The sequence below is a fragment of the Panulirus ornatus genome, chromosome 6 (genome assembly GCF_036320965.1).
Source record: "Panulirus ornatus isolate Po-2019 chromosome 6, ASM3632096v1, whole genome shotgun sequence".
In the NCBI taxonomy this organism is placed as follows: domain Eukaryota; kingdom Metazoa; phylum Arthropoda; class Malacostraca; order Decapoda; family Palinuridae; genus Panulirus; species Panulirus ornatus.
Window position 1 is genome coordinate 3904064 of NC_092229.1, and position 5931 is coordinate 3909994.

Sequence of the window (5931 nt, forward strand, 5' to 3'; positions counted from 1 at the left end):
TCTCTGTCACAAATTTTGACGTTCTGAGAGCAGGGGAATGTCTAAATCTCATGTGGATCATAGAATTCTCAGAGTAAACTGCGTGTGACACAAAGGTGTTAAGGTAACTGTGTGTATGGTTGGTAGGTATGGGGGCTATCGAACTATTAGTATTTACTTATACCAACCTCTAATAGCACGATTAGCAAATGGAGTAGAGAGAAAGGAGTGGAAAGCTTGTTTATCAGAGAGGGGAAGGTTAGTGAGAGGTATCAAAAAAGCCCACTCAGTAAATGACGCAGTGATCCATCTAATGGTGGGGGCATACAAGCAGCCAGCCCTCGGGTGCAGAGGCCGTTCACCATCATAACTGACCAACGCTACGACCACCACCATCCACTCAAACCACATTGTCATCATCCTTCAGCCACAACTCTATCATCAAAAAATTATCACCCCTTGTGTCCGCCAACCCCCACAACCACCAACTACCCACAGCACCACCAACCACTGCTGTCACCAACCACCAGCCCCCACCATCATCACCAATAATCATCCATCACAGTCACCATCAGTCCTCACCACCACGACCACCACGACCACCACTACCATCTTGACTCCAACCCTGTTAAACACATTGTACCCACGGTCTCCCCTGCTAACTCAATCTGAGGATTCCATCCTCCGTGGGCGAATCACTTTTCCCCCTTTTCGTCCATTTCCTGTTCTCATGTGTCCGTCTTACCACGGACGCTGCCGACGACTTCTTCTGTCTGGTTTTCCCCCGGTCGCTGTTGTCGCCAGCGGCAGCATCTGCAACTGACTGAGAAGTGGACGATATGTTGGCCTGGGAGGAGGAAGAAAGGGTTAGGTGCATGGGAGATGAGGATTGGGAAATGGGTATGTGATGGGATAAGCGAGGGAGACGGGTCGATGAGTCGGGAGTCAGACATGGTCATGGCCGCGGGGGTCAAGGGTTTGGGCCAAAGAGCACCACAGAAGGGGTTCTCAAACTTTCTTCTTGCTGGTGTTTGTCCCTAAACATGTATGGCATAAAAGGAATAATCGTACAGTGATAGGTGGCCATCTTCATCCTCTCGTCTCTCTCACGTAGCGTCCCACAGGGTACAGTCTCGGTACCCTTGTGTTTCCTCCGGGAGGATGTACCGGTGGATGGATTTACGCCGACGATTTCACCATCGGTGTCGCTGGTGACAACAGCTCTCCCGGATACACTGATCTCCAGAACGCCCAGAACAGTCCCCAGACTTGGTGTGTTACCTGCGGTTATAATCAAGTTCTCGTCATTACCATTTGCCCAACGTTGAAACAGTTATCTTCGTTATTCAACCTATCACTCTATCTATGTAAGCACTTTAGGTTTAGATATGTGGGAAGTACATCATCTTGCAAAATATGAAAAGAATTATCAAAAGAGCACACATTACAGCGATACATCTACGTATAGTTCGGGTACGGTAAAGTGGCAAGGGTAACAGTGCTGCCAGAGTGAAGATGTAGACAGGGTAACAGTGTTGCCAAGGCAAAGATGTGGCCAGGGTGAGGGTGTGGCGAGGTTGAGAGTGTGGTCAAAATTTCACTAAGGAAGGGTCAGGAACGAGGCCAAAGTATCGTAAGTGTTTGAATCCTTCGTTCTACTCAACCCGACGCTTCACACGTCATTTGCCCATCTGAGCTAGTTCGAGCTACATTTGTTCACCAAAATATCATAATTTCTAGTACCTAAAAATAACACTTTCTGTTCTAACGAAATCTTTTCTCTACAGATAAATACATATTTATTGTCTTTATAAAGCATTTGTAAGAAATCTCAAGTGTATGTGTGACTATTTTACCAGTCAGGTAGAATTTTGTCAGAACACGTCAGCGCCTCAACGAATCGGTTTGGAATAACGAAGCCCGAGTCAGTCCTGAAGCCAGCGCCACGAGGGGTGGATCGCCCGTCAGACTCCAGCAAACTTGTGGTTACTTTGTGCTACCTGAATATTTTGTTATATTGGTAAGTGAACTACAATAGTTCTTTTATAATCTTATTTCATTTAGATAAGTTTTCAGATAATTTTAGTCGACTTTTATGCGTAATTCCATCTTTGCACGGAGGGAGGATCACATTCGAACCCTGGAGACCATGTGCTTGCCTCGTGCTTTGTGAATATTCTGTGCAGTTTGTATGTGTGCATCACTTACATTGCCGTCCGAGTTCATTCAGGTAAGTTTTTGGAAAACTTTGAATCAACTTGTGCAATAAATTGGTTGTTTTACTATAAAAAGACTTTGAAGTTGGGCAATAAGTTCTCCGTATCGCCGAGTCGAACTGAGTGAACGATCCTATGGTACTTTAGGCTTGTTCCAGACATTTATGCGTAAATCAAGCCTCCCGAACGAGACATCAGTTGTATATGTATGTATACCAAAGCTAGTGTGAATATACTAGTAATGTGTGGATTTTATACCATTGTACCATATAGTTTATTCTCATGCTATTGCTTAGCTATATTCTATGATCATAGTTGCATTAAACTACCACTTGTGAGATTGTTTGCAACACATTATCTTTTATGACGGATATTTTCTCTTTTTTCAGAAAGTTACACTAGTCATGGTTAAGACGAGGCACACCACACGTATGAATACATCAACACTAGGATTTACTACGTGGAAAGCAGGTAATCTGTCTTTGTTTGAGTTGATCCTAGATTTGCAAGTAAATTGGATATTTTTCCCATAATTTGATATTGATTTAGAAAGTAGCTAAATTACCTTAATTAGGATTTTAGTTTGACTTTGAAAGTAGCTTTACTATCATACTTAGGGTTATATTGTTAGAAAGTAGCTAGGCTATCGTACCTAACAAGGATTTGATTTTGATTTAAACTGATTTCTGGGGATTATATCTCAGTTTTGCTTTGATAGGCTTTATTGATTGCTGTTGTAATTAACGCGTTTCCATCTTATCCAGTTAGTCGATGGCCCTCATGATTCCTCCCTATCCTCTACACTGTTGCTTCTCCCCAAGAACTATCTTTGAATCTGCAACAATACTGTAAAAAAAATACCTTAATCAGGAACTCGCGAGAAAGTTCTGCGGGCTGTGTTTATAGTACCATGTAAAACTTACGATGTTTTATATTGGGCAGACTGGTACGGATATTTCTTTTAGACTTGTGCAACATGGATGTAGTATAAGAACAGGACAAGAATCAAATTCCTTGTTTAATCATGTTGAAAACTATGGTCATTGTACTGACTAGAGTAATGCCATATTTTATTAACTCTAACTCTTGTAACGAGAAATATTCGATCTCGTATCATTGAATACACAAGGAGTTGTAACGTTGATATTAGTGACGGTCTATACTAGTTGGATAGCTTTATTGTTGATAAAATTTGTAAACGGGTCCCATAGATCTTGATACATATGTTGCCAGATTTAACGCCTTCAACCTACATTCGGGAAGCGATTGTTTTCCAAATGGCGTCCTAGCTACGTCACTTCCTTGTACATCAACTGACTGTTGTCTTTCTTGTGTCTCTGATGTGACCATTACACGAAAGTGCACTTGGGGACTTAATGTGTTCCATTACCTAGTGGATTAGACGGATTTTATTAGATCACGCACTCAATTGTGATCTTTATGTATATATATATATATATATATATATATATATATATATATATATATATATATATATATATGATGACTGGTTTGAGAAAAAAGTTGGGGCTCGAAATCTCAAAACTGTCATGAGACAGATAGACAGACACACAGGTCACCGGGCTTGGGAAAAAAATTACCATCATTAGGATGATAACACCGGCCGTCCTTAGTCTGGAAGTAATGGCGCAGCCTCTGGAACTGGAAGTAATGGGGGGAGGATGTGGAACTGGAAGGGATGGCGGGGCGTCTTGAACTTGGAATCAATGGGGGCTCGTGGACTGGAGGCTCCAGGAATATTTCCCTCTTTTGTTGGAAGTAGAGGAGGAAGACTTCTATCTTTTTTGTGTGTTGCATCGTTATTTTTCTAGTGGGAGAAATGTATATGTGTGTGTGTGTGTGTGTGTGTGTGTGTGTTTCGGTTTTAGCATGAATGTTTTCATACAAAGGTATGCAATAAGGATTACAAACCAGCAGCAGACCATTGGTTGTTTAAGTCTGTCTCCTGTATTATTCTTTTCCTATCATCCCAGGAGGTATATATATATATATATATATATATATATATATATATATATATATATATATATATATAATGTGTGTGTGTGTGTTTGCTGAAGAACATTAACTGCCGCAAAACAAAGAATCCTGTTTCCAGGACTTGCCTGGAAGAGGAAGGAAAGAACGTATCCATCTTCATGAGGAAACGTAAACATTCCATTTTGAAAAATCCGATTCCCTTAAAGGAAGACAAATGGCGCATTTAGGCCTTTGTTTAAATGTTGTAGGTGATGGATGGAAAGCTTGGGGGGAGGGGGGGGGGTTCAGGTTTCCATGGTTCTTGACGCGAGGGTTCCATATGGTACTTGTGGTGGATTGGACTGTTTCCGTGGTTCTTACGGTGGATTGGAAGGGTTCCATGGTTGTTACGGTGGAACGGAAGGGTTCCATCAGGTTCTTATGGTGGACGAGGAGGGTTCCACGATCATTATGGTGGACAGGGAGGGTTATAATCTTCTTAGGACGGGGAAAGGCTCCCACGTGAAACGGAAGACTCTTCTAACCCGCAGTATAGGAAAGGAGGTTTGATTAACATGGCACAACCATGCACAGTCTCCACATACATAGCAGCAACATTCATCGAACAACATGCATAGCAGTAACATACACTGAGCAGCATACAGAAGCAATGTACTCTGAACAGCATACATAGCAGCAATGTGCTCTAAGCAACATGCATAGCCCAACGAGTGTAGACCCCCCTTCCCGTACCGTACAAACAAGCAATTACAAATTGATTGTGACGAAGAGATACGCAAGGTTTTCCCGCCATACTTTCTTTCCGTATTGTGTCAGTCGCAATTACAAACTGGTGATCACCAGGACTCGGTGTGGTTTTCCACAAAACGCACCGATGTCGAGCCGATACAACGTGGCCTGACTGCAGACCATACCGATATCGACCGATAAAACATCGCTGAACGCGCCAGATTGATAAATCTCATCCGATAAATCCTTTACGGCACGAGGATTCAAGGGGATTTACCCCGTTTGGGAGATTACTTCAGGTCCATCTTAATTCAAGGGATTTCTCTGCAATGGTGTAATTTACTTAGAGGTTAATGGGTGACGGCGTCTCTACGATCGTTTGTATGCGTGTCTGTTTGTGATAGTGTGTTTGTGAATGTTTGTATCCGTGTTAGAAAATGGGTATGCACGTGAACTCACAAGTTTTGTACATTGAAAAGTGTTATATAATCTGTCATACATGAGTTTGATTGTACACACACGAGGGTCTCCGTGGTGTTGAGGTTAGCATTATTAACCATGAGTGACCGCGTGGGTTCGACTCTTGGGCGTGGTAATTGGCCCAAACCCAGATGGTCATCCTTATTTCGGGGCTGGTCTGCAATGGTTACCCAGCCTAGGTTGTAGTGTGTGTGTGTGTGTGTGTACATGCACAGGAGTAAAGACATGATGCATATATACAAAAGAGACGGCAGAGCACGAGGGTAGAACTCTCCCTCCGTAGCACACACGTAGCAGTCACACTTGCAGAAATTTAAAACAAATGGATGGATTTCTACAGAGTATTGAGATTACCTGAGTGAAAGACGAGATGGTTTTAAGGAAGGAAAGTTAATGCGTAACGAAGTGCTAAGATTTCTACGCGAGGGTGAGCTCAGTTTTCGTCAAAAGTAGAAGGCAGGGTGGATTGTATGTCTCCGGGAAAGTACTACCGTGGCTATGCACCGTTCGTAAACTCTTCCTTTAA

At 42.5% G+C, this 5931-nt stretch overlaps 1 long non-coding RNA gene across 2 annotated transcripts in view; it reads left to right on the top strand.

The window, feature by feature from the left end:
* Nucleotides 1-1909: 1909 nt before the first annotated feature.
* LOC139749012 (uncharacterized) overlaps nucleotides 1910-5931 on the top strand; it is a 96729-nt gene continuing 92707 nt past the window's right edge. For both annotated transcript variants that reach the window (XR_011712865.1, XR_011712864.1), the window contains exons 1-2: nucleotides 1910-1999; nucleotides 2585-2666. This is a non-coding gene — a long non-coding RNA (uncharacterized lncRNA). The remainder of the gene's footprint in view (nucleotides 2000-2584; nucleotides 2667-5931) is intronic.